An 18,780-nucleotide genomic window follows, 5' to 3' on the forward strand; every position below is an offset into this window, starting at 1 on the left:
GACCCCATATACTTACATAGCAGCTCACAGTCTTCTCTATGGAGTCTTGCTGCTGTACTAGGACCTGCCTACATGGTCATGTGACCTGCAGGTCTTGCAACAGTAACAAGAACTGCAAACATAAGGTCATGTGACCTTATGTCTGCAGGTCCTTTTGCAGGACATACACAATGTAGTTTTGTTTAAAATTCTAAAGGTTCACAAACGTCTTAGTATCGTTACACATCCATATGTACAACATGCACTCATTTAACAGACCTTGTAATCTGCCAAACTCCCACATCATTATGGTATAGGTTTTAAAATCCAGTTATGGTGGAGTGTATTTAATGGCTATGTACACCTTTGGAATCTTTTTTTTTATTTTTATTTTTTTATAAAACTGTCTATCAGTGTGTTTGGTGCAATTTTCTATAGTTTCTTTCTAACTTTTTATTAAAAAATATTTAAACTTTTTGAGATACAGCTGCTTTGTATCCTGTATACAGAAGAGCTGTATCTTGCACTGAGACCTGAATCCTTCAGGTCAGCGGTACTGAGGGGTTCAGTGACCACGGGTCCTGCATGTTTCTGACACGCAGTATCCACCTGTTATCGATCACATCTAAGTAAAACAACTATTTCAAAGGTGTACATAATCTTTAATATGTGTGACTCAAAGAATATATTAGAAGGTAAATCAGGTAGTTAAAATGTAAAAGATTTACTAAACATTCCAAAGCAAGGGTGTAGCGGGGATGGGGTGACAGACTGGCAGGTCATTGACCCTGGGTTCTGGGTGCCAGGTGGGGGCGCGTCATTAAGCTTTTAGATACAGGGCTAGGGCAGTGAACTGTACATTTGCCTCAGGTGAAGGAAAACCTCCTGTAGCTGTGACTCTGTTCTAAACACCGGTTCAGGACCAGGCTATTTTGAGACTTTAGGACCAGACACGATTAAGCCATAACAATGCAAGTTTCTTTTCTTTTCATTTCTACACATAATTTTAGCTATTTCAGACTTAAAGTTACAAATTTATTATTTTTGCTATTTCTTTCTGGTAATAATTTATTACTACCCTAAAATAGACTTTTTATTTGTGAGCGTCATTGTCTACCATAAATTTTGATATATTACATGTCTATTTTAGGGTAATTGGGTCAAGGCTAGTATTACGAGAATGATTGGCGGGGGGGCGCGTATTTTTTTGGGGGGTGTTTTATGTGTACTTTTTATAGTGACTATTGTAACTGATATGGCTGTGCGTGGTCAAGTTAGACCCAGAAGCAACCTCCTACTAATAGCATCCCTGCGATCATGTGCTGCTGCCTCTATTCTATACACACGGCTCATTGAGCACTGTGTACGTGAGAACAGAGAAGACAGAAGAGGCGAAAACCGCCTCTGTCTTCTCGCCAGGGGCAGTCAACGTAAGCCGTAAGGGACTGGGACTGGCCGCCGTAAATATACAGTGGGCGGTCCTGGTTCGTTTAAAAGGCTTAATTATAATTAGTACTAATATGTTATTGCTCTTCTCAAAGCTGAACATTGTTTTACAAAAACTATATATAAAACTATTTTGCAGCATTTCATATGTAACATATATACATTATTCAAAGTCGATCTTTTTTTTTTTTTATGTATTTGAAATTGTAAAGATTCCATTGTAAAATGTCTCAATGACATTCCTTATCCGACATGGTTTTTATTTTCTTACTAGTGTATAAACAGTTGCATGAAATGTAACAGTGCATAAATAATGCATAAAGATATTTCATGATGGAGAACCAAAAGTCTTTTTGGCCAACACATCAAAGCATTGCATTCATAACAAAGGTTTCCGCACACCACTATTTTTATGGCATGGACTCTTTACATTGAATTATTAAGAGAAAAAAGTGAGAGCGCCAGAGCCAAGATTTTCTAAATAGAGTTACTAAAGATGTTATCTTTTCTGGTCAGACCTTTATTATTTCATTGAGACCAAACAACCTTCTAATGTGTACAAGACCAGAAAATAGCTAGTGCAGAACAGTCGGCATTTAAGATTTAGATGTGATGTGTTTGTTTTCAGGTACTCCTCATTTTATTGAATGTCATCTCCACATATACAATTACTTTTCTGTAATCTAAAAAGAATAATATACCTTGCGATATGCATACAACATGACATGCCACTTTAGATAAAAGTGTAGCCTCCGAACCAATGTGTGTTCTTTGAGGGTCTAAGCCCCAGGACCCCCATCAGTCAGAAGAGCAAAGGGACTGCAGGACTTGCTGAAGTGCCACAACACATTCACTGCACTGCAGTAACTGATACAGTGCCTATATCTTAACTGCAGCTCAGCCTCATACAAGCGGAAAGAGCTTAGCTGCACAGCCATATGGATGAGAATGGCAATGTGCCCCTTCTTCCTGATTTTGGGGATACCTGAGTTCAGACCACCACAGATCACATGAATTTTCTGCATTGTGGATTGTGAAGTGTGCGGCACTTTCATTCTGTACAATCTGCAGGCAAATTGTAAAAATTTTAATTTTGCTATTTGCAATATATGGTACAAATTTGATTAGATGTACAGCATATTCACAGAATAGACGTACAGTATAGACATCATTGAAGTACTATTCATGACAAAACCCCACCAAAAATATGATATATCAGGTATATAGAATATAGAGTGTTACATACAAACCTTTCAAATACAAATCCCAGCAAGTATGATGTGTGTTGATTACTTAATTAAATGGACCTCTAAGGGTTAATTCACACGTCGCAGACATTGTTGCTTAATCCGCCCCAAAAATGTGCAATAATTTACAGTGCAATACATATTTTACAATACCTCATCCACATGCACTGGAAAAAAACCCAGAGTGGAATTCAGTGCTTGCTGTGGATTTTCAAAGGGTAAAATCCGCTTCAAATCTGCAGTTTAATCCACATTTTATACACGCTGATTTTGCAGAAGATTTCCAACAAAATCTGCAGCATAAAAAAGTCCGCTAGGTGAGGATTTAACCTTAGTACAAAAAAATACCAACCTAAGGCCGGGTACACACAGTGCATAAATATTACGCTATGAAATCATCCTACAAATCCCCACTAAAATTGTGCCAAAATCCACATGTGGTCATCAGTAGTGTAGATCAATGGCATTTCCACAACAGAATCCTCTGTGGATTATTCACGCTGTAAGTAAATGGGGTTTATTAAATCTTCATTCACCTACTTTGTACTTTTACTCAATTTGTGAAAAGCACTGTAGGCTACAATATTCTTGCCGTGAAAAAATGGACACTAGTCGGAATAGAACCAGCACCAATGTGTACAGAGCCTAAGGCCGAATTCAGATGAACTGGGGGAAACTCGGGCGTGAAAAACTGCAGTTTTTCACATTCGAGTTGCCCCCATGCGGGTTCAGTTTTCATGGATCCCCATAGACTTGAGTCTATCGAGGGATCCGTGAAAACGGAACAAAATAGGACATGTTCTATTTTTCAACGGACCCTTCACACGGTCCGTTGAAACAACGGCCGTGTGAATGGCCCCATTGAAATACATGCGTACATGTGACTGCCATTGTTTTGACGGCCGTTACACGGACGCATACTACGGTCGTCTGAATTCGGCCTAAATGCCATATACATCTGTGGCATTTTCCAACCACATGTAGAGTATGAAAAAGACAGCCATGCATTCTAGAAATATGGTGCAGATGTCATTATGAACCATACATTTACTCCCAAGCTTATAAACTTTTAGAAGAAAAACATGGTACACCTATGTAAATCTCAAGGTAAAATGGTAAAACAAAAGCCGGGGTTCTTTCTGGGACAAATCGTAAAACAACATTTTTATCATTAGAACTGTGTAATTATTATTTTTTTTAAATCTGAATCCCTTTTTGTGACCCGATTTGGCCTTGATAAATATGTCCATGTATTCCTTGGTCTTCATCTTTCACTATGCTGTAATGTTAGGTATCTAAATTGTTGTGACATTTGGAGATAACAGAAAAATGAGACATAATCTAAATCATACACGCCATAGGGAATATTTATAAAATATTTTCGCAGAACAACTAGGGCAGAAAACTAATGAGAAAAAGTCTCCATCACTTGTGGAAATAAAATGATAAAGTTATATGAATGTCCCTTATTTAGCACCTACCTGTCATAGCTAGTCAGGATCTGGAGAAGCTTCCTAAAAGGGTTGTCTGGTTTATGCAATCTCTTCCTGTATGACAGGTCCCCAGATGATCAGATCTGTCTAAATTAAACAGGATTTCCACTCAAAATTTAGAATTGGCCATATAATAGTAAATAAGAAGCTAGAGCTATAGCCAAAGTTTGCTAATTATGTCTCATTTACTTACAGCGATGTGGATATTTTTCTTGCTAAAGTGATATTTGAAGATAGTGGTGAAAAACTTCACAAAAACAACAACAACAGGGATGGGGTATGCTGTAGCATCTATCTGTAAATTGTGTCATACCTTTCAACTTTCAAGTACTGCAAAAGAGGCACAAAAGATACGCCAAGCACATTTAAAAAAAAAGTTATCTAGACATATATTGTACAGAACACATAGGCTTGTATGGGGTAGACTTATGACTGTAGGGGGTCTTTTTGGCATATGTTTAGCAGGTTAAGGTCTCGAAACCATTTTTTTTCAGTAGTGAAAATATTTTTTAAAGCAACATAAAAACACAAAAAAACATCCTTTTTTTAAAAATAATAGATGTCTATGCCAGACATGCATTCATAAACATCCATTTGACAGTATCCCCTTTTTTCTTTTTTAAATTTATATATCAACCAAATGGCCCAAATTTGGTGTGTACTATTAAAAGAGACTCGTCAAGGTTTTTAATGGACTCAAGACAATTTCTGCACCAGCACAGATAAATAAGATCTTGTTGATAACCAAAAAACGCCACTGATTCCAATAGATAAAAAAACACCGAAAAAGGCCATACTTACAAATGGACACAGCCAGGCCAGAAATGCTGATGAAAGGGCGAGCAGGTGCTTTAAATAATAATAGCCACTCCCACTAGTCTTGAGGGGAGTGGTGTGTGGTGCATGGGATGTGTAGTAAGAAATAATAAATGAATAGTGTGTGTGCAAGTGTAATACTATAAGTGAAATATAGGGGGCAGTAATAAATGAAGTGCCTCAATAGAAATAAATGGATAATGGGGTGCAAGTGAGTGAAACATGGAGGGATAGTGTGTACGTCATGAGGCACAACGTGTATAGCCAGGTAAAAGCCTATTTGTGACGCCTTGATAATTCATAGAGCGGGCTACCCTGCTTGCTATGCCAAACAACAACACACCATGCTCTCCCAGCATCAAAGACCCGGCTGTGTCCAAGAGAAGCGAATATACATAATAATGAAAAATACCTGGGGTATTGGTAATCATTTTGGCCAAAAGGACGCAAGCTCGCAATCCACGACAAGGATCCCCAGACTTGCGAGTCCCTAAATCCTAAACTGGAACAGAACGTTCCTGATGCACAAACAGAACCGATAAAAACACAGGGACATATACAAAAACACCGAAAAAGGCCATACTTACAAATGGACACAGCCAGGCCAGAAATGCTGATGAAAGGGCGAGCAGGTGCTTTAAATAATAATAGCCACTCCCACTAGTCTTGAGGGGAGTGGTGTGTGGTGCATGGGATGTGTAGTAAGAAATAATAAATGAATAGTGTGTGTGCAAGTGTAATACTATAAGTGAAATATAGGGGGCAGTAATAAATGAAGTGCCTCAATAGAAATAAATGGATAATGGGGTGCAAGTGAGTGAAACATGGAGGGATAAAGTGTACGTCATGAGGCACAACGTGTATAGCCAGGTAAAAGCCTATTTGTGACGCCTTGATAATTCATAGAGCGGGCTACCCTGCTTGCTATGCCAAACAACAACACACCATGCTCTCCCAGCATCAAAGACCCGGCTGTGTCCAAGAGAAGCGAATATACATAATAATGAAAAATACCTGGGGTATTGGTAATCATTTTGGCCAAAAGGACGCAAGCTCGCAATCCACGACAAGGATCCCCAGACTTGCGAGTCCCTAAATCCTAAACTGGAACAGAACGTTCCTGATGCACAAACAGAACCGATAAAAACACAGGGACATATACAAAAACACCGAAAAAGGCCATACTTACAAATGGACACAGCCAGGCCAGAAATGCTGATGAAAGGGCGAGCAGGTGCTTTAAATAATAATAGCCACTCCCACTAGTCTTGAGGGGAGTGGTGTGTGGTGCATGGGATGTGTAGTAAGAAATAATAAATGAATAGTGTGTGTGCAAGTGTAATACTATAAGTGAAATATAGGGGGCAGTAATAAATGAAGTGCCTCAATAGAAATAAATGGATAATGGGGTGCAAGTGAGTGAAACATGGAGGGATAGTGTGTACGTCATGAGGCACAACGTGTATAGCCAGGTAAAAGCCTATTTGTGACGCCTTGATAATTCATAGAGCGGGCTACCCTGCTTGCTATGCCAAACAACAACACACCATGCTCTCCCAGCATCAAAGACCCGGCTGTGTCCAAGAGAAGCGAATATACATAATAATGAAAAATACCTGGGGTATTGGTAATCATTTTGGCCAAAAGGACGCAAGCTCGCAATCCACGACAAGGATCCCCAGACTTGCGAGTCCCTAAATCCTAAACTGGAACAGAACGTTCCTGATGCACAAACAGAACCGATAAAAACACAGGGACATATACAAAAACACCGAAAAAGGCCATACTTACAAATGGACACAGCCAGGCCAGAAATGCTGATGAAAGGGCGAGCAGGTGCTTTAAATAATAATAGCCACTCCCACTAGTCTTGAGGGGAGTGGTGTGTGGTGCATGGGATGTGTAGTAAGAAATAATAAATGAATAGTGTGTGTGCAAGTGTAATACTATAAGTGAAATATAGGGGGCAGTAATGAGTGAAGTGCCTCAATAGAAATAAATGGATAATGGGGTGCAAGTGTGTGAAACATGGAGGGATAGTGTGTACGTCATGAGGCACAACGTGTATAGCCAGGTAGAAGCCTATTTGTGACGCCTTGATAGTTCATAGAGCAGGCTCCCTGTGTTTTTATCGGTTCTGATTCCAATAGATATGTAATGGTGGGGGGGGGTAGGGAAACGGACAAGTGAGCCCTAATCTACCCGCCACTCTGTCCCTGCCTACTTGCAACGACCCGCCCTAGGCGACGGGGTACAACTGGGCGGCGGTCCCTGCGCTCAGTAAGTGCATGACAAACACGACAAACAAACAAGGGAATACAAGCAAAGGAAATGGGCAGTTGCTCGCGGAAACACCGTGAGCAACAGAGTAGTGAACGAGCCGAGTCAAGCCAGGAGAGTGCGAGGTACAAAGCGAAAAGCAGAAGAGTAGTCGGTAAGCCGGGGTCTGTATGGAGCAGGATCAAAAAGTAGCAGGAGCTGTAGCTGGGCCAGGAAACCTCAAGGAAAGAATTCACAAGCACAGATGGACAGGAAGAGCAGGCTTAAATAGACCGAGGGCGGGAGCTAGCTGAGTCTGGCCAGGTTGCGATAGGCTCTCCCACTCCTAAGCCTGCCAGCCTGAGTGGAGGAAGCTGGTGTCTGTCTCAGGGATGTACACTCAGGTGTTGACTGATTAATTCTGGGAGTTAACCCCGAAGCAGTGCCTGGCAGATCCTTTACAGTACCCCCCCTTTTATGAGGGGCCACCGGACCCTTTCTAAGTGGACCTGGCTTACTGGGGAAACGCAGGTGGAACCTCCTGACCAATACCCCAGCGTGAACATCCCGGGCGGGTACCCAAGTCCTCTCCTCGGGCCCGTATCCTCTCCAATGGACCAGGTACTGGAGGGAGCCTTGGACCATCTTGCTGTCCACGATCCTGGCCACCTCAAATTCCACCCCCTCAGGGGTGAGGACGGGAACAGGAGGTTTCCTCGAGGGGGCCAAGGACGGGGAGCAGCGTTTCAGGAGGGAGGCATGAAACACGTTGTGTATACGAAAAGACGGGGGTAACTCCAGCCGGAAAGAGACAGGACTGAGGACCTCAATGACCTTATACGGCCCAATAAACCGGGGAGCAAACTTTTTGGACGGAACCTTGAGACGCAAGTTCCTGGATGACAACCACACCAGATCCCCGACCACAAACAGGGGGTTAGCAGAACGTCTTCTATCGGCCTGAGCCTTCTGTATGCTCTGGGATGCCTCTAGGTTCTTCTGAACCTGGGCCCAGACTGTGCACAGATCCCGATGAACGACCTCCACCTCGGGATTGTTGGAACAACCAGGTGAAACGGAGGAGAACCGTGGATTAAACCCAAAATTACAGAAAAAGGGAGAGACCCCTGACGAGTTACTGACCCGGTTATTAAGGGAAAATTCGGCGAGGGGAATGAAAGAAACCCAATCAAATTGACAGTCAGAGACAAAACATCTTAAGTATTGTTCTAGAGACTGATTAGTCCTCTCCGTTTGGCCATTGGTTTCAGGATGGAAAGCAGAGGAGAAGGACAGATCAATCCCCAACTTATTACAGAAGGCTCTCCAAAACAATGAAACAAATTGTACCCCTCTGTCAGAAACAATATTGACGGGGACCCCATGGAGACGCAGGATGTGTTTGATAAACAAGGTAGCCAACGTCTTGGCGTTGGGTAGTTTCTTGAGGGGCACAAAGTGGCACATTTTACTGAAGCGGTCTACCACCACCCACACCACCGACTTGCCTTGGGATGGAGGCAAATCGGTGATAAAATCCATGGAGATATGTGTCCAAGGTCTCTGGGGAATGGGCAACGAACGCAGTAAGCCCGCTGGTCGGGACCTGGGAGTCTTGGACCTGGCACAAACCTCACAGGCGGCGACGTAGGCCTTAACGTCTTTAGGCAAACCAGGCCACCAATAATTTCTGGTAATGAGGTGTTTGGTACCCAGGATGCCTGGATGGCCAGATAGTGCGGAGTCGTGATTTTCCCTAAGTACCCTTAGCCGGAATTGCAGGGGAACAAACAGCTTGTTCTCAGGAAGGTTCCCAGGAGCTGAACCTTGATCAGCAGCAATTTCAGAGACTAAATCGGACTCGATAGAGGAAATGACTATACCTGGAGGCAAAATACAAACAGGATCTTCCTCCGAAGGAGGGCTGGCCATGAAGCTACGCGACAGTGCATCCGCCTTAATATTTTTAGACCCGGCCCTATAGGTAACCAAAAAATTGAATCTGGTAAAAAACAACGCCCATCGAGCTTGTCTCGGGTTTAGCCTCCGGGCAGATTCTAGGAAAACCAGATTCTTGTGGTCGGTAAGGACCGTTACCTGGTGCCTAGCCCCCTCCAGGAAGTGGCGCCACTCTTCAAATGCCCATTTAATGGCTAAAAGTTCGCGGTTGCCAATATCATAGTTACACTCCGTGGGCGAAAACTTCCTAGAAAAGTAAGCACAGGGGCGGAGATGGGTGAGGGAGCTGGTACCCTGGGACAAGACGGCCCCCACTCCCACCTCGGACGCGTCAACCTCCACAATAAATGGCTCCCTTTGGTTGGGCTGAACCAGCACGGGGGCCGAGATAAAGCACTTCTTGAGGGTCTCAAAAGCCTGGACGGCCTCAGGGGGCCAATGGAGGACATCAGCACCCTTGCGAGTGAGGTCCGTAAGAGGCTTAGCGACGACCGAGAAGTTAGCAATAAATCTCCTGTAATAGTTAGCGAACCCCAAAAAACACTGTAGCGCTTTCAGGGAGGCAGGTTGGACCCATTCAGCCACAGCCTGAACCTTGGCAGGGTCCATGCGGAATTCATGAGGAGTGAGGATTTGACCTAAAAATGGTATCTCCTGTACCCCAAATACACATTTTTCGATTTTGGCAAACAGTTTGTTTTCTCGAAGGACCTGGAGCACTTTCCTGACATGCTCTATGTGGGAGGACCAGTCCCTGGAAAACACCAATATGTCATCAAGGTACACTACAAGAAATATCCCCAGGTAATTTCTCAAAATCTCATTTATGAAGTTCTGGAAGACCGCAGGGGCATTGCACAACCCAAAGGGCATGACGAGGTATTCGAAATGGCCTTCGGGCGTGTTAAACGCAGTCTTCCACTCATCCCCCTCTTTGATGCGAATAAGGTTATACGCCCCCCGTAGATCCAATTTAGAGAACCATTGGGCCCCCTGAACCTGATTAAAGAGATCAGGAATCAAAGGAAGGGGATACTGGTTCCTTACCGTGACCTTATTCAGGCCACGGTAGTCAATGCATGGCCTAAGACCCCCATCCTTCTTCCCTACGAAGAAGAAGCCAGCACCTACCGGAGAAGAAGAGGGACGAATGTAACCCTTGGCCAGGGATTCCTGGATATACTCCCTCATGGCTTCACGTTCGGGACAAGAAAGGTTAAATATCCTACCCTTAGGAAGCTTAGCTCCTGGTACCAATTCGATAGCGCAATCGTATTCTCTATGAGGCGGTAATACTTCGGAGGCCTCTTTAGAGAAAACATCAGCGAAGTCCTGAACAAACTCGGGTAGCGTATTCACCTCCTTAGGGGGAGAAATAGAATTAACAGAAAAACATGACGTACAACATTCATTACCCCATTTGGTTAGCTCCCCAGTATTCCAGTCAAACGTAGGATTATGCAACTGCAACCAGGGAAGACCTAGAACCAAATCGTACGATAATCCCTGCATCAATAGTACAGAGCATTGCTCCAAATGCATGGAGCCAACAAGGAGTTCAAAAACAGGGGTATGCTGTGTAAAATAACCATTAGCAAGAGGAGTGGAGTCGATACCCACTACCGGAACAGGTTTAGGCAAATCAATCAGAGGCATAGCGAGAGACATAGCAAATTCCACAGACATGATATTAGTAGAGGACCCTGAATCCACGAAGGCACTGCCGGTAGCAGACCTACCACCAAAAGAGACCTGAAAGGGAAGCAATATCTTAGTACGTTTCATATTTACGGGAAATACCTGTGCGCCCAAGTGACCTCCCCGATGATCACTTAGACGCGGGAGCTCTCTGACAGCATTCTTACGCTTGGGACAGTTGTTTACTTGATGCTTGACATCCCCACAGTAGAAGCAGAGACCATTCTTCCTGCGGAATTCTCTACGTTGTTGAGGGGACACGGAGGCCCCGAGTTGCATAGGTATTTCTGAGTCTTTAGGGGAGAAACGAAGCAACGGGACTTCGGGAGGCATCATGGGGGAGTCGGAGGAAAAAACACATAAACGTTCACGTTGTCGTTCCCTGAGACGTCGGTCAAGTCGTACCACTAAAGCCATAACCTGGTCTAAGGAGTCAGAAGAGGGATAACTAACTAGCAGGTCTTTCAGGGCATTCGACAGACCCAACCTAAACTGGCACCTTAAGGCAGGGTCATTCCACCGAGAAGCTACGCACCACTTCCTAAAGTCAGAGCAATACTCCTCAACAGGTCTCTTACCCTGACGTAAGGTCACCAGCTGACTCTCGGCAAAGGCAGTTCTGTCAGTCTCGTCATAAATAAGTCCGAGGGCAGAAAAGAAACAATCAACGGAGGAAAGTTCAGGGGCGCCAGGAGCCAAGGAGAAGGCCCACTCTTGGGGCCCTTCCTGGAGCCGGGACATAATTATACCCACCCGCTGGCTCTCAGAACCTGAGGAGTGAGGCTTTAAGCGAAAGTAAAGCCTACAACTCTCCCGAAAGGAGAGAAAAGCCCTCCGGTCACCTGAGAACCGGTCGGGCAACTTGAGGTGGGGTTCAAGGGGTGCGGTGAGGGGAACTACCAAGGTAGCATCAGGCTGGTTGACCCTCTGAGCCAGGGCCTGGACCTGTAGGGAGAGACCCTGCATTTGCTGAGCCAGGGTTTCACGGGGTTCCATTAGGGTGTCAGGGACCAGGGTAGACTAGGTATAAGGCTTGTGAATTTGTAATGGTGGGGGGGGTAGGGAAACGGACAAGTGAGCCCTAATCTACCCGCCACTCTGTCCCTGCCTACTTGCAACGACCCGCCCTAGGCGACGGGGTACAACTGGGCGGCGGTCCCTGCGCTCAGTAAGTGCATGACAAACACGACAAACAAACAAGGGAATACAAGCAAAGGAAATGGGCAGTTGCTCGCGGAAACACCGTGAGCAACAGAGTAGTGAACGAGCCGAGTCAAGCCAGGAGAGTGCGAGGTACAAAGCGAAAAGCAGAAGAGTAGTCGGTAAGCCGGGGTCTGTATGGAGCAGGATCAAAAAGTAGCAGGAGCTGTAGCTGGGCCAGGAAACCTCAAGGAAAGAATTCACAAGCACAGATGGACAGGAAGAGCAGGCTTAAATAGACCGAGGGCGGGAGCTAGCTGAGTCTGGCCAGGTTGCGATAGGCTCTCCCACTCCTAAGCCTGCCAGCCTGAGTGGAGGAAGCTGGTGTCTGTCTCAGGGATGTACACTCAGGTGTTGACTGATTAATTCTGGGAGTTAACCCCGAAGCAGTGCCTGGCAGATCCTTTACAAGATACAAATGGGTATTAGAATAGTTCACAACAGATGTGCGGCGATGGGAAGTCAAATAAAGATCCAATGTAATATCATTGACACGACCACCCAGTATGTATATAGCTTCGCAGCTCCTACATCACAATCATTCTTGCTTAAAAAAAGGAATAATACTCTGACGCATTTGTATAGACTGTATGATCAGTAGCCTGCACTATATATCACGCCTTCACAGATTTGCATATAGTTGTGTATACAGTACTAAATGTACAGTCTCTATAGTCAAATGTCGGATTATGTCTCACCAAGTGCCATTAGTTTTTTAGGTTCTGTTTTTTCCTTGAGCCTACCTCTTTTCTTTATCTTTCTGCCTATCAGATTTGGTTTAGTATTTATACCTGTCCTTCTCACTCAGTGATTTTCCTTACCTTCTGGTGTCTTGATCAAGCTTCTGACTAAACCCCATATCTCCGGCTTGTCTCTCGTTAACCCCTTGTTTGCTGATTTGGATTATCTGTTCACGACTGGCACTGACCTATGCTTTACCTGGTATCCACTGGCTTATTGATTTGGACTTTCTGTTTAACCTCTGGCTGTCTGGTTATCCTGTTTAGGTTTGCCTGCATTGCACCTCATCTAACATTGAACTCTGCTAAAACAACCTGGGTTCTATTCAGCAAAAACCATCCCGCCCTGCAATGGGCTCTGGCGAATACCATAGAGTAGACTTAGACTCTGTTAATCAAAGTTGTGGCGGATTTGAGGTTGCAGATTTATATGCACACTCTCTCCCAGCAGTCTCCAGCAGCCTTTGGGGAATCGTACTTCTAGAAATTCCATAACAGTGCATGAGTGGTAAAAAAAAATGTCTAAACTCCTTTTTAGATTCATCTCAAAGAGACTTGTTTAAATCTGTTTGAAAATCTTGGTGTTTATTAACAAGCAAATCTAACTGTGTATTAATCTCCTCTGACTCTCATCATTGCATCAGGCACACTCATGGGGCAATGCACAGTGATGCAAAAAAGTATTTTCCAGATATTCCATAGTTGTCTTGATAACTTGTTTCCAGTTTGTATGCAATAGCACAGAAAACCATTAAAAGCAGTGAAAGTAATTAATGAGTTTAGGATAGGTCATCATATTAGATCGGTGGGGGTCCGACTCATGGCACCCCAGCCGATCAGCTGTTTGAAGCGAGTACCACATCCTCTTCATTGTTTACTTGAATTTCATTTAGGGGCGCTATCACTGCAGGCTGCAGTGTGGGAACACATACTTTCATCCTAATGGGTAAGCCTACCTTATAAACCAGTTATATTCGTAGTGGATCCCTTGTGGACCTACGTGTATCTTTAAACTTCTACTTAATCTCTTTCTCTTGGCTGGTTGTATCTTCTCATGACGGTCTCCTTTTGCACTCATTTTTCATCTGGGCAGCATAGGATTTAGAACCCTATGACCCCGGGCACTTGTCTTATACCTATTATATGATGCACCAAATGTGCCTGTATACTACTACATTCAATGTAATCTTGATGGACTGTTTTATATATGCCTTCTATATTATTTAGATTCTTTAGATATAACTATGTGCATTTGCCATGTACAACCATGCTATGGTCACTGTAGGACACCTTCCATTTACTGGAGCCATATCCCACACTGTTCCTTTTAGATCTCCTTGTATTTTAAATTGCAATTCTTGTGTTGTATGTCCCAATAAACTATTTATATCTTTTCATTATTCTTGTGGCTCTTTGGCTTTTTGGTTCTAATAAAGTTTGCTCAGTATATTTGAAGCTTGCCTATTATACATATTGGAGGTGCTCTAAATACCTCATAGTGGCACCTAACCCGTTACGTAACCTTTTGAGTCTCTGTATTTAAAATTATGAATTTCATTTATGTTCATTCTTGCACACGCCACTACTTTCATAGCGGCTGTGCAAGGTATTGCAGCGTTGTCCCATTCAAGTGAATGGGGCTGCATTCTGTGTTATACTGTACAGGTTTCCTTCATATTATACTTTTTTTTATCTAAAGATCCTAAAGCATTCAGTGGCAAAATATGGAATAATCAAAGGGAACATCTGGATGGGGCAAATTGTAATTTTTTTGAAGCTTTGTAAATAGAAAGATAGAACTTGCCTTTATAGGTTGCTATTTTTCCTCTATGTTTATTTGTCCTGCAACAGTTTTGTTTTATCTGTGCTGTAAAAATAACCGTACTCCTAGGACTACAGCTCAAATTAGGATATGGATATAATAGAGTCCAGAATGTACGCTGAGCAAAGAAAACTTGACAGCTGATTTTGATTTAAATGGACTCTTACGTCTGCTCTGCAGTTTATTTGACATTTTTATAGAAAAACCTTTGATGTTACAGGTGAATAAAAGGTTTTTAAAAACTGAAGCTTATGTTCTGTGTATATTGACTGAGATCAGCCAAGCCAAAATGATTCCAACAGGGATTTTGTAAGACTTTGTTAATGTTTCCAGCTCAGCGTACTGTTCCAGTTGTTCATTATTTTCTCAGATCCAAACCAAAAATGTAATACCGTTTATTTCATATCATCAGTATGAGATGTTAACTTGCTGTTTTGATATTTCGCTTTTAACCACCTCCCCTGTTGAAATATAAGACGCCTGAGACGCCTAAAAGAACCAAATTCTAACATGGGAAGTCCTAGTGTAGCACTGTTATATATACCTGCAAAGAATTTAATGTATCTCCTTTGTTCACTCAGCCATAGAGTTAGGCTGGGATCGCATCTGCATTAGTTTTTTTCGTTGTTCTGTATATATGTACTGATCTTGTTTCTGGAGCTGTATATATATATACTGAGCTTTGTTCCGGTGTTGTTTTGTCATACGGGGTGAACAATGAAAAAACGGAAGTGCCGGATTCGTTGCAGGTCGACACTAATGGCGCCCGACGGAATCCATTATCTTTAATGGGTTTTGTCAAGTTTCTGCCATGGTGTCCGGTGTTTTGCCAGACTAAATAGCGCAGCATGTTACTCTTTTTTTATCCAACATTTTTCACCGGATCTGTGACGGAGGCTCCTAACCTAGTCTCCAATGCAGATGTGAACCTAGCCTCTCAGGAAAATTTCAGGCAGAACTCCTAATTTGAGCCTAACTATTCTCTCCCTCCTGTGATCTTATCTTCTTCTGTGCCTGTTAAATCTCCTGCTGGGATTACCCAAGACACCAGGACTAATCGAGCAGCCCTCATGGAGACTGGAGAGGATACGTTATGCAGCTGCCACTAGGGGGAGCTTACTGCATACAGATTTAAAATACTAAATTGGAACTCAATTATAATATGGTCTTCAGTAGGCTCTCATGCTTCCCTTATGCAGAGGCATAGCAGAGGCATAGCTAGGTTCTCCAGCACCCGGGGCAAAGATTCCGTTTGGCACCCTCCCAAACCTCTTTCCCAACATCTCTTTCCCCCTCGCCATGTTTATTTTCCCTAACAAGTAACAATCAATGAGGTGTCATTTTTTTCCACATTTTTTTTATTTAACTCGAGCATAGAGCCATTTGAAAATTTTACAAGCAATATAGTTCTATATACAGCACCAGAACAAAGCTCATTACATATATACAACACCAGAACCAAGCGAATTACATATATACAGCACCAGAACAAAGCTCAGTATATATATATACAGCTCCAGAAACAAGATCAGTACATATATACAGCACCAGAGCCAATCTCAGTACATATATACAGTGCCAGTGTCACGTTGGGTACGTGGACCCACTGGGCCGTACCGCCTTGATGGTATGGTAGCTGGCCAACAGGACACAGGTCACAGTCTATAGTTCGTATAGTGTACCTGTGGTAGCTCAGACAGTAGCTAGACAGGCTCGGCTGGGACTAGGCAGCAGGCAGGGTCCAGGCGTGGTGTAGCAAAACAGGCGTGGTATACAGCACAGCACGACTTCTGCTCACCATGGTACTTGACCAGGATAGCACAGGATACAGGTTACAGGTAGCTGGAACAGGAAGCACTGGGAACTGGGAAACACTAGGAGACCATTTTCTTAGACAGACTAGTGTATGACAACAACGCTCAGGCATTGCAGGGAGGTGCACAGCCCTTGTTATAGCCCAGGGTGCTCTGGGAGAAATCAGCTCAATCTCCCACCTGTGTGCGCTTTGGCTCCTTAAGTCTGGACTGAGCTCGCGAGTGCACCTTGGTGGTCACTGTGGAACAGGACGGCCGCATGTGCAGACATCTCTGGAGAGAAGGGCGTCGACTGGATGTAAGGAGTTCGTGGTCAGCGACCACGGACGTTACAGCCAGAACCAAGCTCACTACATATATACAGTGCCAGAACCAAGCTCAGTACATATATACAACACCAGAACCAAGCTCAGTACATAAATACAACACCAGCATGAATACGGCTCAATTTAGTGCAACCCCTGCAGTATAGGTTTGCATTAAATTGTATACAGCTCCCAGCATGGCTCAAACAATTATATGGATATGCTGGGAGTTGCTGTTTCACAAAAAAATAATCATACCACCCATCATCTCGCTGCAGATCATGCAGCGACTACAGTACTGATTAGAGGCAGAATAAACAATTACATTAAGTGACTCACCGGTGACTATAGTTGTCTTTTTCTTTTTTTTTCTCCATCCGGGCTTGACCTCTTTGATGACTTCTCCCGGCCACAGCCCATTTCTGCAGTTTGCAACTCAGATGTCTTTAGCTTCTCACTGTTCAAACATTTCTGCACCTATAAACAAATATAAAGTTATCATGGTGCCAGACACTTAAATATACTTAAATATAATAGCACCATACAATGTACCTCTAATTATAATAGCACCATACACTGTCCCTGATTATAATAGCACCATATACTGCACCTCTAATTATAATAGCACCATACACTGTGTCCCACACACACACTGTGCCCCCTGTAGATAGTGCCCCCCATAGAGCCCAATGTAGATAATGCCCCACACACAGTCCCTTGTAGATAGTGTCCCACATATAGCCACCCCTGTAGATAGTGCCCACATATAGCCACCCCTATAGATAGTGCCCCACATGTAGACCCCAAAGTAGATAGTGCTCAACATATAGCCGACCCCTGTAGATAGTGCCCTAGATATATCTCCCCCTATAAATAGTGCTCCACATGTAGCCCACCCCTGTATATAGTGCCTCACATATAGCTCCCCCTATAGTGCTCCATATATAGCCTACCCCTGTATATTATCCCCCTGTAGATATAGCCCACCCCTGTATATAGTGTCCAACATATAGCCCACCCCTGTAGATAGTGCCATACATATATCTCACCCTATAAACAGTGCTGCACATATAGCCCACCCCTGTATATAGTGCCTCACATATAGCCTACCCCTGTATATAGCCCCTCCTGTAGAGAGAGCCGACCTCTGTATATAGCCCCCACTGTAGATAGAGCCGACCTCTGTATATAGCCCCCCCAGAAGATAGAGCCTGCCCTCTGTAGATAGAGCCCCCCCTGTAGATAATGTCACTTACATTTTTATTAGGATAAAAAAAAAAAACTTTACATATCCCGTTCCCGTGCCATCCGTTGTCAATGCAGACCTGCTCTCTTCTGACATCCTGGCGCCGCTTGTGTTGATGAAAGTCACTGACTTACAGGGCAAGTCATTCTGCCCTGCCAATCAGTGCCTTTCATAGACGCAAGCGGCACGATGCCGTCATCGCGCTGCTTGGGTCTATGAAAGGCGCTGATTGGCAGGGCACTATGACTTGCCCTGTCAATCAGCGCCTTTCAACTATGCAAGCGGCGCAAAGAGGTAATCTCGCCCCTTGAGTCATTGAAAGGCACTGAATGGACGAGTGCGGAATGTACCCGGCCGTTCATCGTCTACAGTGCAGGAGGGGGTGGCGACGGCTGGTTTCAGTGGCGCCGCCGCCGCCCCCTCAGAGAGGCAGCAGGCCGCCATCATGGACGGTGCGCTTCTGGCGCCCCCCACCTTCCCTCTTAGTTGTGCACATGCCCCACCTGCCCCCCCTAGCTACGCCTCTGCCTTGTGCCTCATGCACACGACCGTGTGCGCCGGCCTGGTCCCGTCCGTGATACGTGGAAAGAGAGGATATTTACTCTCTTTCCATGGATTGGTAAGTCGGGTCAGTTTTTACGAAACAAATTCACCCGCTAAAGTGACCGGGTCCGTGAAAACTATCGGGTGCCGCACGGATGCCGTGAAGAACGGTCCAAGTGGCACTCGGTTGTGTGCAACTGCACTTAGTTGTGG

General features: G+C 44.1%; 1 protein-coding gene across 1 annotated transcript in view; it reads left to right on the forward strand.

The window, feature by feature from the left end:
- LIX1 (limb and CNS expressed 1) overlaps window positions 1–18,780 on the forward strand; it is a 157,208-nt gene that overhangs the window by 45,346 nt on the left and 93,082 nt on the right. The gene's annotated exons all lie outside the window — the stretch shown is intronic.

The sequence above is a fragment of the Rhinoderma darwinii genome, chromosome 1 (genome assembly GCF_050947455.1).
Source record: "Rhinoderma darwinii isolate aRhiDar2 chromosome 1, aRhiDar2.hap1, whole genome shotgun sequence".
Lineage (NCBI taxonomy): Eukaryota > Metazoa > Chordata > Amphibia > Anura > Rhinodermatidae > Rhinoderma > Rhinoderma darwinii.